This window comes from Perognathus longimembris, chromosome 11, assembly GCF_023159225.1.
Source record: "Perognathus longimembris pacificus isolate PPM17 chromosome 11, ASM2315922v1, whole genome shotgun sequence".
NCBI lineage: Eukaryota > Metazoa > Chordata > Mammalia > Rodentia > Heteromyidae > Perognathus > Perognathus longimembris.
Window position 1 is genome coordinate 49,455,087 of NC_063171.1, and position 23,315 is coordinate 49,478,401.

Genomic DNA, 23,315 nt, shown 5'->3' on the forward strand with positions numbered 1-23,315 from the left:
GTGAGATGTGAGTCCTTGCATTGTCTTTTTAGCTAAGACTAAAATTTCCCCATCCATGATACAAATTCAGTCATTCTCAAATAATCCTTTGGTAGCCATATTGAAATCCTGGCTTTAGTTTGAGTAAGAGTACTGGGTAAGGCAGCACCAGAAAACTTAAGCCAGCAACCTGCAAGAGATATTCAAGGTAGTGTTTCATAGCTCCTGGAGAATTTACCAGCTATAGAATATAACACTTAGGACACTTGATTTTGACAAGATGGGGTCAACTTCTGACATTTCAGTCATGTTGCATAAGGTCATAAGATGTATAAAACTAAAATATATGTAAGAGCATGAACCAAACTAGTGCTTAAATCCTGGTACTACTGAATGCTTTAATCTGCTCTAAGGCAGGTCCTTTATATGTCCATCTGCAAAATAGGCATAATAACTTGTTTTAATGAGTTTAATCTTAGAGTTAATTTCAAAATGTAATATAATGCTATGTAATATAATTTATGTTTTCTAGTTAGCTAGTATGTTAACTAACAGTTAACAATACTAATTAACCAATAGTATATTCAGATAATAGAAAATTCTCCCAAATAGGCTAACTTTTTGTGGAAACATTTCTTGGAGTGCTTTTCTTACACTAATTCATCCTAAAAGCAGCTAGCAATGAGAAATGTACATTTGTGTGTATGTTTGTTTTCTATTTTGACTCTATTTCTTAGAGTTGTTCTTCTTATGCCAATAGATGTAATTCTTATGGCATTTTAGCATTCAGTGTTGCATGCAAAATGCCCCTTTGTTAATGTAGAGAAATCATAAAATTTGTGGAAGAACTTTGCAAGTAGTAAGACCTAGAGCCTAGGCTCTGGAACATGCTACTAAATGATTTATTAATATCATGGAGAATCCTTGGCTTTTTGAAAAATGATAAACCAATCAATTTTATTTTATAGAGCAGTTTAAGTTTTCTGGAACAGTGAGCAAAAATTAGCATTCTCACGGTTGCTCTGTTCTCAGAAACCAATGATTTTCCTCAAAAGCACCATTCCCCACCAGTGAGTGGCATCTTTGTTACATCCATGAGCCTAAATGGACACATCCTTAACATCCACAGGTTTACACTAAGGTTCACTCTTGTGTTAGATATACTATAGGTTTTAACAAACATTTAATTACATAATATCTACCATTATAATATTATGTAGAAGAGATTCATTTTTCTGACAATCATCTGTGTGATGACCATCTATCCTTTCCTCTTCTCTAGCCCCTGGAATCATTGATCTTTTTACATTTGGTTTCCGGAATGTAAAGTACTCTGAGCATATGAAGCCTTCCCAGATTATCTTCCTTCACTTAGTATTCTGTATTTGAGTTTCCCCAATGTTAAAGTACGTGGATTAATAACTCCTTTTTAGTATATTATACGGATGTTGCACAATTTATGGATGTTGCACATGTGTGTACCAAAAGATCTAGTATTTGCTTCTAGTTTGGGGGAGATCAGAATAAAATAGATACACACACCTATGTGCAGATGTCAGTATGGCTCTAAATTTGGAATTCATAAGTAAATAAGAAAGAGTATGACTGTTGAATTTTGTGGTATGAGACTATGTGACTTTACAAGAAACTCTCAAATTATCTTCCAAAGTTGCTGTAATTCTTACCAGCAATGAATGAAAATTCTTGTTGTTCCAAATCCTTGCCAGTATTTGGGGTGTCATTGTTTAGGACTTGGGACATTTTAATAAGTATACATTTGTATCTCACTCTTGTTTGAATTAAAATCTCCTAATGGCATAGGGCCCCAGAATTACGTGTTTTCTATACCTCCCTTCCATCCATAGTGAGATATCCTTTCGTGAGATGTCCTTTCAAATCTCCCCATATCTGAGTTGGGCTGCTCATTTTTCCTCATTAAGTTTTAACAATTCCCTGTATGTTTTTGTGTGGCAATCCTTTCTCAGAGATGTCTTTTGAAAATATTTTCTCACAGGCTGTGGATTTTCTTCTCATTCACTGAGAATTATTTTTTCTCCATACAGCAAAAGTTTTTAAATGTTAATGAAGTGCAGCCTAACAATTATTTCTTTCATTGATTCTGTCTTGGTGTTATATCTAAGAGTCATTACCATACCATTATCTTCTATCAGTGTATGATTGTGTCCTTTTCCGTTAGGAATATGATATATAATTTATTAGCATAAATAATTTGAGCAAAGGATTTTTGTGATAAGTATATGCATACAATATACTTTAATCAAATTCAACCTATTCCTTTTTTAAAGTTCCTTGACCCTCTCCTTTATATCTATGATATGTTTTATGTTTACTTTTTGGAAGACATAGGCTCCATGTCTGTAGGTGTTTGTTTTTCTGTTTTTTTTTTTTTTTTTTTCTAGTCCTGGGGCTTGAACTTCAGGGCCTGAGCACTGTCCCAGGCTTCCTTTTGCTCAAGGTTAGCATTCTACCACTTGAGCCACAGCAACACTTCTGGCTTTTTCAAGAGATGTGGTGCTGAGGAATAAAACCTAGGGCTTCATGTATGGGTGGCAAGCACACTACCACTAAGCCATATTCTCAGCCCCTCTGGAGTTCTTAATGTTGATATCTGGTTTTTCTAGCATTATTTCTGAAAAGAATATCTCTGTTCCTTTCTATTGCCTTGGTCCTTTGTCTTAGTTTATTTGAGGACATATGTGGTGATCTCTTTCTGGGGTGTATTTAACTTCTTATTGTCTATTTTTACCATATTGTCAATGATTGTGGCAAATCTTAAATTTGGGCAGTGAGTGACTTTTTCCTCTTTCTATATAGAGTTAGCTATTCTATATCTTTTGCTTCATGGTGTAACTTCAGAGTTCATTTGCTATTATCTAAAACAAAGTAATTTGCAGGGATCTTGATTACTCAGTAGGATAGCATAAAATCTACAAATCAACTTAGAAAGACATGACATCTTGACAATATGGAGTCTTCCAATCCATGAGTATAGGCAATCTCTGCATTTACTTGTTCTTTTTTAAATTTTTTCTTTATTTTGTAGTTTACTTCAGACACATCTTTTCTTTAGATTTCTGTGTCAGTGTTTTAAAATTTTCATCTGGTTCAAATGGTAAGGTGTTTTTTTATTGCAAATTGCATTTGTTCAATGATGGTATGTAAGAAAGTAGTATGTTTGCATTCAGTAATCTTGTGGGCTAGTTCCATATTTTTTTTGTCTATTCTTTCAGGTTTTCTACATTAGTGATCATGTCATCTGATAACAAACAAATATCTTCTAATCAGTCTATTGCTTATATCACTTTTGAGTCTTAGTGAACACTTTAGGACAATATGAGCTTGAAAAGTAGCCAAGAGAGTTAATATTCTTGCCTAATTCCTAATTTTATTGGGAAAGCATCAAGTTACTCACCATTAACTATAATAGTAGAAGTTCTTAAACACCATGAGGAAGTTCCCTCTTTATTCTTAACCTGCTAAATGAGGGTTTGCTTTTTGTAAGTCATGAATGATCATGGCTTTAGCCAAGTGCTTTATCTGATCATACAAGTTGTACCTTATTAATTTTTAAATTATTAATGTGATAGGTTACATTAATTAACTTTTTTAAGATACTAGGGTTTGAACTCAGCACTTTGAACTTGCTATATAGGCACTCTGTCACTTGAGCCATAACAACAGTTTAGCTCTTTTTCAAATAGGGTCTTATATTTACTCTTAGAGACTCCTCTACAGTTCCCATGTAGCTGAGATGACGGCTTACAGTAACTACTATGCCTAGCTTTTTATTGGTTGAAATGCATTTTCAAGAATTTTTCACCTATCCTTTCCATTCCTGTTTTCCACTTACTGTCATTGATCTTTATTCCTATTTTTGTCCTCTACCATTTCCTTTTTATTTTTTGCTTGATTTAGTTTTGGTTTAGGGGGATATTAGAAATTAAACCTAGGATTTCATATATTCCAGGCAAATGTTCTACTACTGAGCTATACTTCCAACCAACATTTGGTTATTTGAATTAGACAGATTATATAACACCACTTTTCTCTCTCATTTTCCCACATATCTGTTGTACTGCCTTTCTAAAAGTCTTTTGTAGCTGTTTCCTCTGAGTTGGCACTGATCCAAGACTAATTCCAATCCACACTACATTACGTCATTGCTGATGCAAGTACTTTATATTAACCAAACATTTGACTGCTCTTATCCTTTGTCATCATTGCTGTCACTCATTTCCTTTATACATACTTACCTCTGTCTGTAACAGAACACAGTGTTAATGTTACTATTGTGAAAAAAAGTGTCATCTGCTTTAGAAAAATAAAAATATATATTTTGGTCTTCATTTATTGATTCTTTTTCCTTTCTTCTGAAAAATTCAAGGTTTTGACCTACAGTATTTTGTTTCTGATGTCTTAATTTATTAAAATCTCAACTTGAGATGCTAGGTGAGGTTGGGACAGAGGGGGGGAAATGATGGAAGTTATGACACTGTGCAAGATGCATTATACTCATAAACTGGCATGTTGAAATCCCTTTATGCAGCTACTTAAAGATAATAAAAGCAAATAAATAGTTTTTTGAGGAAGAAAACACACTGTGAGACAATTGTACTAAGAGAAAATTTCCTCAGTTTAAATTTTTTGAGAACATACTTTTCTTTCCTTCACCTTTGAAGGATAATTTTTCAGGGTACAGAATCCTAGGCTCATGAGTTTTCTTCTCAATACTTTACATATTTCATTGCTTTCTTATGTTGCTGCCATGGGTTTTAGTTGTTTAATAATAATGATAATAATAATTTCCCCTCTTGCTTACATGTTTTCTTTTTACTTTGGTGACCTAAAATTTGAATGTGATATGCCTAGATATAGTGTTTGTCCTACTTGAATTTCTCAGAGCTTCCTGAATTTTTTTTTTTTTTTGCCAGTCCTGGGGCTTGGACTCAGGGCCTGAGCACTGTCCCTGGCTTCTTTTTTTTTGCTCAAGGCTAGCACTCTGCCACTTGGGCCACAGCAACACTTCTGGCTATTTTCTGTATATGTGGTGCTGGGGAATTGAACCCAGGGCTTCATGTATTCGAGACAAGCACTCTTACCATTGGGCCATATTCCCAGCCCAGAGCTTCCTGAATCTGTGATTTGATTAATTTGGCATTATTTTGGACATTAATTTTGGAAAATTCTCCAGTCACTGATGCTTTCAGCCTATCTCCCTCCCTCTTTCCCTTCCTTCCTTTCTTCTTCTTTCCTGCTCTTCTTTTCTCCTCTTCTTCCTCTTCTCATCTGTCTCCTCCCACTCCCTTTCTTCCTCATTCCTATTATGTGTATGGTTCCCTCTTGTAGTTATCTCACAATTCTTGGATATTACGTTCTTTCTTTCTAGCCTTTGCCTCTTTTCTTTTCAGTGTTAGAAGTTTTGTCTACCATGCTCAAGCTCAGAGATTTTTTTCTTCAGCAATAACTGGTCTCCTCCCTAAGCCATCACAGGCAAGTCTCCTCTTCCATTGCAGTGCTTTCCATCTCTAGCAATACTTTTGTATTATTTCTTAGAATTTTAATATCTCTGCCTGCATTTAAAATATTTATTTCTTTTTACTAAGTACTTGTACAAAAGGGATTCAATGTCAGAAGTCAGGTTTTGAGTACCATGCATCTTGGCCAAAGTCACCCTTTATATTGTTCTCCCCCATCTGGACCTATCCCATCCTTACCCTCCAATTACACAGTGCAATTTTTACATAAAGTACAATGAATACAATGACCATATCAGTGCAACCTTACTCCCTCCATTCTTGTGCTTTCCCATCATGTTGCTCTCCTTGGTCCCAAACATGTCTATCTGCACTTCTTATCTGATCTTGAAATAACTTTTTCCATTGACTCTCTTGGCATATTTTATTTCTTTAAAACAAAATTCCAAGTTTGAGCCAGGTGGTGGTGGCTCATGCCTATAACTCTAACAACTTAGGAGGCTGAGATCTGAGGATCATGGTTCAAAACCATCCCAGGGAAGGAAAGTCCATGACACTCATTTCCAATTAGCCACCAAAAAATCAGATGTGGAGCTGTGGCTAAACTAGTAGAACTCTATCAATGAGCAAAAGAAGTCAAGGACAGTTGCTCAGACACTGAGTTCAAGGTCCATGATTAGCCCCCAAATAAAATAATAAAAAAATAATAATGGCCTTCTAATCTGAGGCTGGGGTTGTAGCTCAGTGATTAGAGCATTTGCTCAGCATGCATGATACACTGTGTTTGATCTCCAGCACTGGAGATTTAACATATATATAACAATTAGAATTACATATAATTATATATTATATGTTACATAATATATAATATGTGTTATATAATAATATTATATAATTGTATAATATTACATATATAATATGTAATACATGTCCAAGGTTAATAACATACATATCTGTTTCTGATATTCATTCTCTTCCAACTGTGGTTTATCATAATTTATAATTTTGTTAATTATTGTAAATATTTAATAAAATTCAGGCATAATGTTCTAGGTAAAAGGATTAAAAGTAAATAGGCCTTTAGTAGTTAGTGTTCAGGTAGTGTGCGGGAATATTCTGAAGTTCTATGGTGAGGCTTAGGGTGTTGGAGAGCCAGTGACCTTGCTCTGTCAATTTCCTGCGTGCTTCTCAGGCCCTTTCCCCTCCCTTCAGATGAGACAGGATAGCTGTAAGGATTGGAGTTGGGTTTTACTCTTTCCCATACGTGGAAGGCTGATGGAGCTAGAGTTAGGTTTCTCCTTCCTTTTGATAGAGTCTGTTAAACTACAATAAGAGTCTAAAAGAATGGTTCCTCCTGAGGTTGGCCCTTGTTAAGAAAAAATAATATTGTATATCTCAAAAGAGTCCCTGGTCCCTTCTGCTTGCCAGAAACACAGAAGGATTTCTATCAGTTATTCACTGTAAGAACTTGGTATGACTCCAATAGGTATAAATGTGGGCTAGAGAATAGCCTATGAATGGATTCCTGTGACGTTTTTAACTCTCAGATTTGTCTCCACTGAGCCTCCAGCAATTTGTGAATCATACTTCAGGGTTTCCCCCTGTGGCATTGGTTCCCACACAAGTTTCTTCTCTCATAAGTTGTGATTCTCCTTAACTGCTTATTTTCACAATTTTGGGAACAGTGGTTTGTTCTGTGGGCTCATTTTTCTACTAGATCTAAGAAGAGTTGTTAATTTCTCAGTTGGTTTGGCATTTTTGCTTGTTGTGATGACTTCTAAGCTCATGACATGTCAGATTGTGATGACTGATTTTTGGACAGATAAAACCTAACTCATTCTTGAAGCAATGGTTTTTAAAAACTGTTGCTGTAGTCCGATTTGAGGGCTCTAATAATCTTGTCCAAGCCATTTCCCCATTCCATACTATAGACATTCTGTTCAAAATAGGCACAGTTTCTGTCTAGAGTAGTCTTGGCTTTAAATTAACAGCAGCTGACATTTCTCTTTTGTCACTTAGACAACACTTTCCTTAAAAAGCAGTGAGTGGTTTTAACTATTATATATTAGAAAAATAACCATTAAAATTGTTCTTTACACCTAAGGTCTAGAAGCACTGTATCTGTGCCTTTTTCATGTTGTTAGTTTTAACATGTATTTGTATTTGGAGCACAGATATGAAGGTGCCATGATAAGGCTTACCAATGTTACCTCCTTGAATACTCATGAGTTACCTTCAAGTAGTGATTGAAAACCTTGTATGAATTGCATGAGGGGCGTGTGTATGTGTGTGTGTGTGTGTGTGTGTGTGTGTGTGTGTGTGCCTGCCCACGTGTGTGGGGGGTCTATATTCACCTGGGCTTGTATATTGTTCAAAAAGTGAATTATTGGGGCTGGGGATATGGCCTAGTGGCAAGAGTGCCTGCCTCATATACATGAGGCCCTGGGTTCGATTCCCCAGCACCACATATACAGAAAATGGCCAGAAGTGGCGCTGTGGCTCAAGTGGCAGAGTGCTAGCCTTGAGCAAAAAAGGAGCCAGGGACAGTGCTCAGGCCCTGAGTCCAAGCCTCAGGACTGGCCAAAAAAAAAAAAAAAAGTGAATTATTTCTGAAAATAGGTTTCATTTAGACTGAAGACATATCATCTACTGGGTTAGATTTATGTTGCTGTGACACAATGCTTGGCAAAAACAACTGAAGAAAGAAAGGCTCATTTTGGCTTACAGTTCCAGAGGTTTCTGTTCACAGTCATTTGGTCCTATCACTGTGGGTTCTGGTGAGACAGAATGTCATGGCAGGAAGGATATGGTGGGGCAAAGCTACTCACTTGATTGTTGCTAGGATGCAAACATCAGCAGAAAGGAAGAGGCAGGGGGTAAGGTACACCTCCAAAACCCATGCCCCTACTGACTCTGCCAACTAGGTCCCAGCTCTTAATAGCTCACTCAGGGATGAACTCATCAATATCCATTGATATGATAATAAGCTAATGATCTCATGATCTAGTCACCTCTCAACATTTCCACCAGCTTTTGAGTAGAAGCCTTCAACACATGGGCCTTTGATGAGGAATACTTCATATTGACACCTTTACACCCTCTCTTTTGCATTTAATGCTATGGATAATCTATAAACATTAAAATAAATAAAGCTTTATCTTTGGTTTGTATAGATTTCTTTACATTATTGGTTTGTGCTCCTGTCATTCTGGTCCATAATTTTCCAGAGATGATTAGAATTTGGGAATATCACATGTGGCACTGGAGTTGACACAAGTAACTACAAGCTCAATTTAGGGTCATATTTTAATCTAAACTGCTAAGCACACTGATATAACAATCTGATGTTTTAATTATCACTGAAATAACCGGGTAAAATAATAAGCATGATACAAATTTTTATTATAGGGGTTGGAGGCAGGGCTCAGTTGGGAGAGCACTAGCTAATGAGTGAAAGTATCAAGTTCAACTCCCAGTCTTGGCCTAAATTTAAAAAAAGAAACATTTTTATTATATAATATCAAGCAAGAGTTTCTGCTTATATCCATATTATACTCAAGTGTCTTTTCCTAAATTGAAGAGCTAAAAAAATGTCAACTTTTACTCCATGGAGGACAAGAAAAAGTACATCATGTGATAAAAACCATTAGGGGGCTGGGGATATAGCCTAGTGGCAAGAGTGCTTGCCTCATATACATGAGGCCCTGGGTTCAATTCCCCAGCACCACATATACAGAAAATGGCCAGAAGTGGCACTGTGGCTCAAGTGGCAGAGTGCTAGCCTTGAGCAAAAAGAAGTCAGGGACAGTGCTCAGGCCCTGAGTCCAAGCCCAGGACTGGCCAAAAACAAACAAACAAAACAAAACCATTAGGATTCAAGTAAATGGCAGAGATCTTTGTAAATCTTTGGTTAGGTCAAATCAATGCATTGATAGTATTTGCAAGCATCTGGAAATAAGACATAAAAATAGATTCTTATTAGGCCCATACATATTGATATGTCATTGTGCATGCACATTTATACACTAGTGAGTATTAGTTCCACGTTAGGAAAAAAATGCATGTCAGAAAAGATATATGGTACCATTTTAGTAATTATTGTCATTTTATTTTTTTCTCTAAGTAACTTCTCCTGTAACCTAAAAAAGTGATATAAAACAATGGAAGGAAATCTATAATATCTCTTGTGGATATTTTCCTGAGCAAAGCCAGCCCTGGGAGAAAAGCCCAGGAGACTCTGATTTCCAATTGACCAGCAAGGAGCCAGAATAGCATCAGCCTTGAGCAGGAAGAGCTAAAGTGAGGCCCTGAGTTCAAGCCCTAGTACTGGCACACACACACACACACATACAGACACACACACACACAGACACATGTACACACACACACAGTCTAAGCATGCTTCAAACTTTTTCTCAAATAATTCTATGCAACATTGACGTTGACCACAAACAAAAGGTTATTTGCAAAAATTATATCTTTTTTGAGTCTTGATTTAAAGATCTATATGCTTCTAGTAACCCCACCTTTAAGATACACAATTTATTTTTTTAATCACCTGGATATGATGACAGAAACAGACAAAAGAGGATTCCAAAGTCTTTCTGGTTTTGGTCTGGTACTGAGGGTGTAGCTTTTACAAATCACCGGTATTCTGGGAGAATTCAGCATGAAATACAGTTGAAATGGGATCAGATGTAGAGAGTAAGTATGGCGATTACACAATGGCCCTTGTATGAAGCTCATTCAAACATTGTTCTTCCAGAACTGCTTTTTGCTCTCTGACATAATAAGTACCTGTCCGTGTGGCAAAAACCTAGCTATCTTGATTTTAAAGTGTTGCCTCTATGAAGAGTCGAGGCAGGAAGATCTGAAGACATAAAAAAAGAATGTAACTAATGAAAAGATTCTTTAGAAAGTTATTAAGCAAATCTGCAGAAAGAGGTTTGACGACAACACCATTTTCCTCAATACAGACTTGAAAGGACAAATCTTTTTCTGAGTATCTTTTTAATATTTTATGCACATAATTCATTATCTTAATTTGTGTGTGTGTGTGTGTGTGTGTGTGTGTGTGTGTGTATGCTAGTATTGGGGCTTGAATTCAGGGCCTCAGTGCTATCCTTAGCTTTTTCCACTCAAGGCTACTTGAACCACAGCCCCATTCTGGCATTGGTAGTTAATTGCAGATAAGAGCATCATGGATTTTTCTGCCTGGACTAGCTTTGTTCCCAAATCCTCAGATCTCAGCCTCCAGGGAAGCTATATTTACAGAGGGAAGCCATAGTTGCCCAGCAATCTTATTTTTTAAAAGCATAATCTGGGGCTGGGAATGTGGCTCAGTGGTACAGTGCTTGCTTAGCATGCATGAAGCCCGGGGTTCCATTCCTCAGTACCACATAAACAAAACAGTAATAATAAAACATAATCTGGCAGGTTAGCTACTTCAAATACTCTCAGGTCTTCAAAAGACACAGGCTGCTCTAGGCCAATTAAGTGCTGGAGGACCTGAAGAACAGGGCCATTCATGCATCTTTAAGGTCTATATGGTTTTCCTATAAATGGTTTACCTACTTCCTTTGAGAAAGACAGAAGGGGGAAAAAGGATAAATGCTCACTGATGATATAACACAGTGCAGCTGCTAATGCATATGGATGTGCCATACAAATGTCCCCAGCAGAAACACATTCTTTAGTTTCAACCTGCAACTACTTTCAGCAATAAGAGTTTCCAAATCAAACTGCTGACTCCTTTTTACTTCCTTATCAAAACACCCCAGCATACATCTAACCAGGCAGAGTAAATCAAAAGAAGAACCAGCTGGAGTTACCAGTTCTTGTTCCTTGACTATCAGGTGTGTGCTGTAATTTTAGAGATTAATCCATGAGCTGAACTACTAGCTAGGGCGCAGGAAGACCCAAAGCTAAACTGATGCTTGGACTAACTTTCCAGGGTCTTATCTTTGTAATAGGACATAGTCATTTTACCATCAGATTGCTATTTCCCTGTCTACAAATGTGGCTTGATTACACCTTTATCAGAATATAAAGAGATCAGAGGAATAGAGAGAAATATTGAGTAACAGAACTTGGTTGTTTTGTCTTTATGTTTCCTGTTCTTTGGTTCTCACATTTTTGCAGATTCTCTGAGAAGAGCATAGGAAAAGTAAATCCCAGGGAAGGACAAAAGAGAGAGGGAGAGACCTAGAGACTAAGGAAGAAAAGAGATAGGATTTGGGGACCAATCTTGCCTCGCTAAATTTTCCAGAGTAATGACATAGTTATAGCATATGGCTGTGAATTTCTTGTAATATATACTTCTCATCACATGGTGTGAGTGTATTTATCGAAAAGTTCTGTATTGGGGAATGAAAAATGTCAAACAAGAAACTTCAGTGGTTTCCAGGAGGGGATGTTAAAAGATAACTAGGGAGTGATTGCTCCAACTTCTTTATGGCTGGGAGAAGGAATACCCCTCTGACATATTTTTTTAATAGGCTTGTATGCGGAAGTTAAGCACTTACAAGAGAGAGGCAGTTGAGATTAGAAGCAGAAAGAGGAAAGAAACGAGTAGGTATCTGGGGATTAACCCGTATTTGTGCTCTACAGGGAAGCCGGCAAGGCACTCACTTTGAAGGTACCACTCCAGCGAAACGCCATCAATTCTGAATGAAATTACTTAGGGTGAAATTGCATATCTGCAGGTGGCATCGCCCGAGCTGCGCTCTGGGTTTCTTTCTCCCTCCAAAGGGGGTTTGTCTGGCTTTAGCTGACAGATCTCCATCCCCGTATCCCCCCCACACACCCCAAAAAGCTTATTCCTTCACAAACAAAATGAGTGCCTACCACCCCAACACCCACCTCTCCTAGCTTGATTGGACACCTTTCTCTCTCTTTCTCGGATCTGGTGCCCTGGACTTTTGTGGTTCCATCTAGGAGAGGGAAGCAGCCAGGAGGTTGGGGGACAAAAAAGAAGGCCAGAACCGAGAGAAGGCAATCGGTGGGGTGGGTCGGTCCTCTCCTATAACCAAAAACGCGGGCTCTCCTCGATTGATCCCTTCCGAGAGCCAGAGCTGAAGACGTCCGCTCAGATCCCAGTCAGGCTGGTGAGAGATGGCTTGGGCGGGAGCCCCCCCCGCCCCCACTCCCCCGCTCCGCGACCCCTCTGCCCAAAGTCGTCTCGCTAAAGGAAGATTCAAGAAGCCCACCCCTAGAAATGATCATCCCCCCCCTCCCCCCTTTGTTTGTTGTTTCCCTAGAGGTGAGGCGAGAAAAATCGCGCTCCCGGAAAAGAGCGATCAGTGGCAATTTGTAGCCCTCCCTTCCCTGGAGGGCGGCGAGGCCCGGCCCGCAGCTGGCGGCGCGCGCGGGGCGGCGGACGCGCGGCTCATATCCATATTTCGAGGGGGAGGCTGGGCCGCCGCTTCACCGCCAGGTCAATGTGTTAATTAAAAGTTGGTCGGAGTTGGTCAGCACGCAGTCCCAGATGTGCATAACAGCATGCAATTAACACATAAGGCACATCTTTTGGAGGATATCGGAATGGAACATCACTCCTCCAACCCACACCCCCCCCCCACACCTACCACCCCGCAAGAAACCGCACCCTCTCCCTCCCCCCCTCGGTCCCGGAACGAGTCATTAAAAGGCGTAATTAAATGTGAGCCATCATTCTTGAAGGGGGTCAGGGAAAATTTCTTTCTCTAAATCTATATATTTCAAAAATAAATAGCAAATTGATTTTCTTCCCCCCCGCCCCTCCCTGCAAGACGGGCAGGCGTGGAGATCCGCTCCGTTCCGTTCCCACCCCATGTATATTAAACAGCGGGCGAACGGCGGCCGAGCGGCGCGGTGACCTAGCGAGCGCCGGGACTCCCCGGCTGCCGCGCGGGCCCGAGCGAGCGCCGCCGCGGGCGATGGCGGAGGGGCCTCTCCCTGCCAGATTGCTTTCCCGATCCTGGGATAATTATACTGCACGCGCACGTGCCTAGCGTCCTTTATACGCTTAAAAGTCTGTGATGTGTGTGTGTGTGTGTGTGTGTGTGTGTGTGTGTCTGTAGGGGTGGAAGCAGAGAGGGATATATATGCATATATATATATATATATATATATATATATATATATATTCAGGAGATACCCAATACCATCCACCCCATCGGAGGAGCGAGCAGGTTTGGGCTTCCATTAGCCCGAGGCTGCATCTGCCAGCTGCCACCTGCCTGGCACTTTCTGACTTTGTTGTTGTTGTTGTTAATAATAATAATAATATTATCCCTTGTACTTGGTTCTGAGGCCTTCACGAGTCACTTTGCTTCTATTTACTTCCATTCAAGTTGACTCATGTAATGTCTCTTTTTTGTTTCTTGCTACCACTCAGAATCAAACAAAAGACCCCACTGCTCCATCTTCTCTGTCTGAAATCTGTTAGATCCTCCAGTTTCTTGCCTTGGGTGTGTCCACTCGGGCAACCCCGCCCCCCACCTCCAAACACTCATGGTAACTTCTAAGTGCCTAGCTGGACACATTTAAGACACTCTGAACCTCTGCTCAACTTCTTTGTCATTCTAAAACTTCGGTCCTAAAAAAATGGGTTCGTTGGTTTCCGGGATGGATAACAAGTTATCCTATCCCATCGCCCACACTACCAACAGAACGGGCCCCAATTCTAACCAATTCATTCTGGGCGCCGTATCGAAAGGGCGTGCCTTATTGATGACATCTAATGAAGCAAATAATGGATTTGTAGTATCTTGGCTATTCATCTGGTCCTGGGAGAAACCTGTGTTTTAGGAAAAGATGGGTAGTGATGGATGAAAAGACCAAAATGGGCCGTGGCGGGGGGGGGGGGGGGGGAGCAGGAGTGAGGGGGGAGGGTCGGTTACAGATTCTAGGAAAAGGGCCAGATTTGTTGAGTGTCAAAGGCAGCCTGAGCCGTGATTTAAACAGGCGCGCGTGCACCATTGTTAAGTAGTGTCCGACGACTGCTTCCCTCGCCTTCCTTTTCTCTCTTTTGTAGGATACAGAAGGTGAATAATGAAACCATTTTGCTAATAGTTTATGAGCCATGAGATTGGAAATGTGTATGGATAGACCGAAGCACCAGACTAAAATCATTTGAAAGAAACAGGAGGCTTGGCAGAGAGGAAAGGGGAGGACGGAGGGAGGGAGGAGAGAGAGAGAGAGAGAGAGAGAGAGAGAGAGAGAGAGAGAGAGAGAGAGAGAGAGAGAGAGAGAGAGAGAGAGAGAGAGAGAGAGAGCCTTGGCGTCCTCTTCCCAGCCTGGAGCGCAAAGGGACGGTTGAGGAAGCCCGCGCCTCTGCCTCTCAATGCGAAGGCAGCGGCTGAGCCCATCCTGCCTCCAGCTTCTCACTCTCTTTGTCTCCCAGAGGGGCTGGAGCGAGAGGGAGATAAATTGGGGCGATGGCAAGATAGTGCGAGCCGGAGATAATCGTTATCGCCAGGATTTTTCTTCCAGTGATGGGATCTCAAAAGATCTATCACGCTGGGCAGCTTTTTCACAGGCATGGAACAATAGACGTGAAGTTGGCGCTGACGACAGTGGTGGCCTCGGGGACCAGTGAGCGGCCCTCGGGGGGGATGTCCACAGGGCCTGTTCCCCTACAATGAACACTCAGAACTTCAAGAACACCCCTGACCCCCACACTCCCGTCCCGAGCCCTTCCCACTCGCGCGCTCTTCCTGGAGTTTCTGTAATATCAAAGCCGGAGCTCTGGTGACAGGATGAACGCGGAACTTAAACGCATGGTGGGGGCTGGGCGGGGTGGAAGGTGAGATGCACAACCTCGGGAAGTTCTAGAAGCCAGCTAAGAACACTAGCCCAAGTCAGTGGCTTTGGTGGGGGACTGGGGATGAGCCGCCGGGTGGCGAGGTGTCCCGGAGCGAAGGCGCGCTGGCGGAGGCCAGGGCTGCCAAGCCAGCTCGCTCCAGGCCAGGCTCCTTGATCGAATCTGGGATTGTAGTAGGATGGCACCGACCGGGGCATAGCGCTGGGGGCGCAGCCCAGACTGGGTGTCTCAAGATCCCCAGACTCCTTCCCGCTGGAAACACCTTAATGGATGCTCTAGGGGCTGGCTGCCCAGAAGTCATCAGGCCCTTGGCTTAGAGAGGGAAGCGCGGCGGCCGCCAACTAGGCACCCCGAGCGCAGGCGTCTCCAGTGCTGGAAAAGAAATCTGCGCACCGGGACGCACGCGTCGGGAGAGGTGCACCGGCTAGCCGGCCAGCGGCAGCCAGCCCCTCACCGCGCCCGTACCCTTTTCGGCTCTTTCCAAACCCCGCTGGATTCCAGAGCAAAGACGCTTCACGATCAAGCAGGGGTCACTAGTGGAAAAGCGTGATCGGGACTTTTAATATTCGCACAACCATGGGGTCCGGGGTCCTTTTCGCTTCAACTCCGGATAGGCATGTGACCTTTCCCAGTGTGGGCGCTGGATAATGGGAATGGGCACAGGTGGGATACAGAAGTACGGACTTCTGAGGGGTCAGGCAGCCCCAGTTTTGAGGCCTCCTTTGGGCCTATTGGACGGAACTTGCCCTTCTCCCAGACCTGGAGGGGAGCCTCCAGCCTCCAAACGGGGGCATGACAAACCCTTTCACCTGCACCCCGCCTGTCCCAAACACGGCCCCACGATTTCTTCAGTCCCCACAAGCACCAGTGCTGTCTTTCCTATTGATCCTTCGCACACCCCGACATTCAAGCTACATTTAGAGAAACAACGTGTGGATGGAGGAGTCGGGGTAAGAAGTGAGCACGGTATCTGTGTGGTCAAAGCTTGTGTTTGTGAGGAAACACGGAGAATGATAATTAAAATCGAGCTAATCTGCTCACAACTTGCCCCTGGCCAAAATATGAAAAATGAGAGGGACAGAGAGAGGGAGCCAAAAGAGACACAGAGACACACACACACAGAGAGAGAGAGAGAGAGAGAGAGAGAGAGAGAGAGAGAGAGAGAGAGAGAGAAAGAGAGACAGAGACAGAGACAGAGACAGACAGAGAGAGAGAGAGAGAGAGAGAGAGAGAGAGAGAGAGAGAGAGAGAGAGAGAGAGAGAGATTGTCTGTGGGTTAAGATCTGGGCTCCTAGTCCATTACACAGCAGGCAACTCTCTTCCAGCCAGCCAGCCAAGTTAAAAGACGCCCTGCCCTCAGGGTCATGGGGTGGAAGGTAGAAGGCTAAGCGAGAAAGACCCTTACTTCTCCCATGCCCTGCAGTCACCTACAAGAACAAGGACAGAACCGCTGTGGGACTGGGCACTCCAGGTCCTGCCAGATGGGAAGTTCAAGCCAAGTAGTAGAATGGTTTACTAGCCCCGGAGGGTCGTTACTACCTCCGAGAAAGAAAACCTGTACTCAGATGCAAAATCCTCAGTCACAGGCTGCCCTCCCCCCGCCCCGTCCCCCTTCCCCCCTCCCCAGTCTCCGCCGTTCCCACAGTCCTTGGGGGTGCCGAGAACCGAGTTCGGGATCCTCTTCTCCCCTCCGCGTCCACAGCCAGCCGGCGGGAGCTCGGGCCTCGCGGGCCTCCCGGGCCTCCCGGGCCTCGGGCCTTTGCCCTTCCAAGCTGCTGTGCCGCTGGGGGCGGGGAAGGGGGCGCTTGCGAAAGAAACGCCGCTACTGTAAAGTCTAACATTACATCCCACCCTCTTTTATAAGCTGACCCCCTCTTCCAACCCCTGCAAGGCAGGAGGAGTGTCGGGTCGTCCCCGGAAAAGGGGGGAACCTGCGCCCCACGTACAACAGCTCCTCTCATTTGTTAGTTCATTCGGTCTAAAAGTTTGCTATTTATAGGCTACACCGGCGGCCCGAATCCCCGCGCCCGCTTCCCAGTACTAAGTGCGAGCGGTCCTGGCGGCGCCAAGCGGCCCGTCTCGGTGTGTCCCGTGATTTGTTTTGTTTTATTTCTGCCCTCACGCAGCAGGCCACCCGGGAGAAGCCCGCAGGGAGCTCCTGAAACCACCCGCTCGCGGGAGCTGGGAGCCACGCTGCACACCAAACCGCGTGAGTTCGCGTCGGACCCCCGAGCGCGCGCCGGCGGGAGGGAGGGAGGGCGCACGGCGGGCGCTGCGCCCCCCGCGCACTGCGCCGGCGGCGCTCCCTTCCACCTCCCGCTCTCCCCGCTCCCCCTGGGGTTCCTCCCTTCGGTTTCCGGAGTCCACGGCATCTTTGCCCTTCCTGACACCTCTCGGGCCCGCGCTCAACTTCCAGCTGAGTTTGCGGCCGGATTTCTTCGGCGGAAAAAAAAAAAAAAAGACAAAGTGGTCTCTACGTGGGAGGCGGGGTGGGCGCGCGCGCGTTACCCGCGCCTGGCGGGGCGGGGGAAGGCTTGAGCTGGAGTCAGCCCCGAACGCGACCCCGCGATCTAAGGGAGAGGGTTAGGGGCGTCCTGAGTTGACCTTTTCTCCGCAGTGACTCCGTGCCCCAAGAATGAGAATGCGGTCAGTGTCCACATAACCTGGCCATTTTCGGGGTATTCTTCGGCGGTGCGAGAAAAGATCTCTTAATCAAAATCTCGGAACCTTTCTGGGCAGGAAGCAAGGGAAGGGGTGGGGTGGGGAGAAAGTCAGGGGTCTGCTCCCCAAATTCCAAGTGAGATTCCAGTGGCTTAGGACAAGACTCGCCGGAGGCGAGCGCAAAGGTAGTGGACCTTGACCTTGTCCTCTTTTTCAAAATGCCAAAACCTCATACAAAGTCTCTGGGTCACAGAAATCCAGTGTCTATGTAGTGGGAACACCGGGAGGGGTTCCCCGAGCCCGAAGCGACCCGTGCGCAAAGGCGCGCGTCTGGCGCCGCGAGGGCTGCGTACGCCCAGCCGCGGCCAGGCGCTTTCTTGCAAGCACTCAGCTTCTGGCTTGTGACTCGATCTTTGGGTCAAAGTGCCCTTTCTGGTCTGGACCCGGCACGGCGTGGAGGGGAATGAAACGAGGAAGGTTGTGGCTTAAATGAATTCTCCGTTTGGATCCATTTGGACAAAAATAAGAGCACAGGGCTGGGTTAGGAACCAGGGAGCAGAGGTGGGCTTTGCCTTGGGTGCACCAGGGCCTGTGCCCTTGGCCTATGTGCATTTCAATTAACTTCTTAGGTGCCAGCAATTTTTTCCCAGCACAGAGAATATCACAGTTAGAATCTTCGTTTATTCTCACCTCCCCCATTTTCCCCTTAAGTGCCTACCTTTGTGGTTAGAGTAGTAGAGTATGATCACCCCCCCCCCCCCACCTGTGATAATGTGTCAGGGAGAGGCCATAGTCCCCTGGGTGTGTGCACTATTCACACCAAGGAAACGTGAGGAAGTGAAAAGCATATGGGGTGTGGTGTTCTTTCACTCTGTGGTTCATCCTCCCTCCAGTTTCTCCTGCCTGAAACTGTCTGGTTCAGACTGGACCTGGGGGCGCCCACACCTAGTCCTGAGCGGCAGGACTTGATTCTTAGCCCAGTGGGGCCCAATATAGCTAGCAATTCAACTGCCAAAATTAAAGGCGAGTTTCTGCTACTATCCCTGGGCAGCATAGGGGGCATGGGTAGATGTGAGTCTTAAAACAAATTGAGAGCTAGAACCCAGTGGTGCTGATCCAAATTGTCAGAATGTGAGGGGCGGAAAGTTCTGTGACTTAGAATCTCTCCTCTACCCCAATCATCACAGCAAATGCTGCTTGGTTTTCCTGTGGTAGGTTTGTCTGAGCTACTGGTCTTTTTGCCTAAGCCAGAAGGGGAAGGGAGGGAAGGAAGGAGAGAACAAGGTCAAATTAAGAAAGAAGGAAGTGAAGAAGAGAGAAAAAGTTAAGCTAAAAGGAAAGTTATAGTAAAATTTAAAAAAAAAATGAAGGACCCCTTGCTGGCCATGTTTTCCTCCTAAAGAAAGATGTTTAGAGAAGGAACCAGGTAGCCCAAGAAAAGCCTGCCTCACCCCAGTGATGGAGAGGCCTGTTCATTGATTCAACTGATTCATTCTTCTCTCTTCCTGACCCTCTATGTCATATCTGTGAAATGTTTGGCTCAGGTTCTGGTCAGAGATGGAGCAGGCCCAAGTATTCTACCTTAGATACCCTGGTAATTTCACTTGGCATAAACTCGGCAGCTTTCAGGTGAGTTAGAATGTGCCAGGCTCCTGGGCTGTAGTGTGAGAAGAGTCCTTGTGGTTTTAGGACAGTGGTTTTAGGACATTTGTAAGCTAGAAGGCTTTCATCCACTTTGTCATGAGGAGATCTTCAAACTTGGGTGTTTTCATTGCTTGACAAAGTGAAATGAGCTTCCTCTTGGATCTGAATTCTACTTAAATCCCACCTAAGGCCCCGTGCTCTTCATACCAGCACCTCAGCACCTCAGTGCTGGTTCCTTTCTGGCCCATCCTTTGCTGATCATCTTTGTCTAACCCCAGATCTATGGGGCTTGAGCTACAGGTTGAGGCTCTAGATACGAAGTCATCTTTCTGAGTGTGAGTAGAGATGCCATTTCCACCATTCAGACAAAACTAGAGAGCAAACTTGGTGTGTATGGAAGGGCAAATTGTTCCCAAATCTGTGAAGGAAGAAGCAATTTTACTCTCTCTTAATTTCCAGTTTCAAGGAACTCTGTAAAGTGACAAAAAGATTGTCTTTTCCAAATTCTTCAGGTGTGTGACCATGAGACCCTAAAAGTGGTGATAAGAGAAATGACCCATGTGCAGCAACGGCTACTTGTATGCCTGTGTGGGTCTCGATCTTCATCTTTTTACATGGCCTTACAACACAGTTATAAACAGCTGGCCATCCTTTTACGAATATCCAGAATAGAAAGGCCAAACTGTTCCTAATTTGTATTTTCCATGGCTGCTGAAACCGTAGGGTGGGATGATCAACTTGAACTTTCCCAGTCCAACATTCTAATATTCCTAATATTCCTGCAGCATACCCTCCTTTTCGCCACCCAACCAACAGTCCTTCAGAAACTAACCCATCTTTTCTACTTCCTCACTTTCTCCCTTTCCCTAGCTGAACCTTTGACTAGCACAAAGAAATGCCATGCTGGGTATGGGGGAAGGTTTGAACAAGTGGAACAGTACCTTTGGTCTTCTCTTTTTACACTTTAACCCTAACATTGCCTTTTTTGGAGGTGGTTAGTAACCCTAAAGCTCACAATGGGGTACCCTGACCTATGTATTCTCTTTTCTCGAACTTCTTTTTCTCAGAGGTGACAGTTTTAGAGATGTGGGAAGCAGTCCCCTTCTAGGATCTCAATTGATTATTGAATTTACACATTTTCAGGCAAAGAACTGAAACCTGAAACAGGGCTGACAGGAAGGAAAGGTGAAGGGAATTCCACTAATTTGGAACTTCCACTCATTTGATCTTTTTCCTATTAGATGTCATCAGTCTTAGCTTTCTTTTATCTGCCATTAGTGAGAGGAACTTTATTTTTGGTTTATGTGACTAATGTAGCCACAGGGGGAGGCTGTATTCTGTATTCTAGTTGAGCCTTTTCAGTATATGACCTTTGGACAGCTAGGCAACCTGCAGTCTCCAGCGCTGACTCTGTCTTGCTGAATTTTAAAAATCAAGTAAAGTGTTTGTTTTCTATTAAGCTCTCTTTCCCTTCCAACAGGTTGGTTTCAGTTTCTTTATTTCTCAAATTTCCTTCCAATAACAGTGCAGGAGCCAGATGTGTTTAGCTTCTCTGGGGCACCTTATTAGTACCACAATTCTCTAGGTAGTTCTGGCTGAAACTGCCTTGGCTCACACCTGAGTTAGAGATACTGTACTTGAGATGAAAGTAAAAGATTAAAAAAAGACTTGAATTATTCACATCCTCACCTATTTTTTCCCCCTGCCTGTTTAAAATCCATCTGGTTATAGTAACATTTAAGTAGACATATCATAAAAGATAAACAATGACTTCTTACACAGAAAAGTTCTTTTAGTTTAGTTTTTTTTTAAAAATCACATGTCATGTTTTAATGTATGTTAGGAAGCTATTCTTTTGGAATCAATTGACAGCTGGGCTGAAATTTCAGGACCTTTTCTCTAGCTTCACCATACTTTCTTTCTTTCTTTTTTTTTTTTTTTTTGTAATTCTGTGGTCCACTTGAATCTGCAGTCCACTACTTTAACAGAATGTACTTACGTGAAATATTTTAAGTATTTTAATATTCAAATCTCAAATAATTTAAAAATTCTTCTACCTGGATGAAGCCACTTCACAGAAATACAGTTCAGAAAAGTTATATTTGAATCTTATATTAACTGAGATCTTGTCAACAGCTAAATAGATTCTCTCTCTTTTTTTAGGGAGATATGTTTAAAAATTATTTTTCTCCTGTGTTCTTTATTTTTTAATCAGATATATTGTTGTTTGAGTTAATGAAGGATTCTAATCATTGATCTTCAAAATACCATATCTCTTTCTCATCGGAGTAATATATAGGTATTACATATTGCATATTTTAATGTCATGTATAAGGGAGAAGGTTGCACACATCTTGGTGATGGTCACATTGGTGAAACTTTTGACCAGGAACCTGCAGAATGGGAGATGGAGTATTAGAAACATTGAAGTTTCTCCTAGCAAAACTGACAAAATGAGAGCGCCACTCAAGAGCAAAGGCCAGGTGACAAATGGCACAAGGAAGTAAGTGGAATGGGAGAGTTTTCAGTTACTGCTCTTCAAGATACAAGTTGTTTTAACCTTTAAAACTTACCATTTATTTAGGTGATAGAGTGCGTGAAATTATATTGTATAGGGAGATACGTTTCGTAATATTAGGTAGGGGTGAGTCAATACTACCTTTATTTTCTTTTATCATTTTAATTTTTTATTGTTCTTATAAAGGTGATGTACCGAAGGGTTACAGTTACGTAAGTCAGCTAATGAGTACATTTCCTTTTGAACCTCTTGTCCTGTTTTCTCCTTCCTGACTCCCTCCACCATAAGTTGTATAGTTCATTTTCAGCATAGTGTCAAATGAGTATCACTGCTTTTCTGCACCCTTTGTCCCACCATTTCTGTGTTCCTCCCTTACCCTCCCCCAAGCAGATAAACTTACAGACAAGACAACAAGTATAGAAAATAAAAACAGCAACAAAGGAGGGGGGAAAGAAAAGTAACAAAAAAATCCCACCAAACCCTTTGTTTCCATTTCTTGGAGTTCATGTCAATAAAGGTTGTTTTCTATGATCATGTGCACGTAGCTTTGAGCCTTTGTGATCCTCTCCTAAGAATATCCACCTTTGGTCTCACTGTGTGAACATCTAGAGACCTGTGTAAGTGTGGTAAAATTCACATATCATACAATTCACCATTTAAACCTCTTTAAAGCACCCAAACCTCCCAACCCATCAAGGAGTCAATACTCATTCCTCATTGTCTTCTTAGGGTTTTTACTTCAGTCTCATGGGTGTATCTTTTCTGGATATTCCATATCAAAGGGATTACCTAATATGTGAAATTTCACTTGATGCAGGTGGTTTAACCATGCAAGGTGGTTTAAACATGCAAGGTTTAACCATGCTGTAGCCTATGTTGTATATTAGGTTGTATGAATATATCCACTTGGTTTATGTTTTCATCAGCAGATGGACTTTTTGACAGTTAGCAGTAATTCTGGGTAAACATCTGTATACTGACTTTTGTTTCAATATATTTTCAGGTCTCTGGGCTATGGTTTTTGTAACCCACCCTTCTGCTTTTTGCAGCAAATGTATGATTTTAGATTCAAACCAAAATTGTAGGAGGGCTGTAATTTATCCACCTTGTCACCGGTTATTAACACTTCCTTCTTTCCTTTTTGTTTTAAATGATAACTGTAGGAATGAGTATAAGTAGTATCCCATAATTGTTTTAATTTACATCCCCTTAA

General features: G+C 42.7%; 1 protein-coding gene across 1 annotated transcript in view; it reads left to right on the forward strand.

The window, feature by feature from the left end:
* Window positions 1–16,941: 16,941 nt before the first annotated feature.
* Window positions 16,942–23,315, forward strand: part of Esrrg (estrogen related receptor gamma) — a 589,495-nt gene continuing 583,121 nt past the window's right edge. The window contains exon 1 of the mRNA XM_048356654.1: window positions 16,942–17,488. The gene's annotated coding sequence lies outside the window, so the exon portion shown is untranslated. The remainder of the gene's footprint in view (window positions 17,489–23,315) is intronic.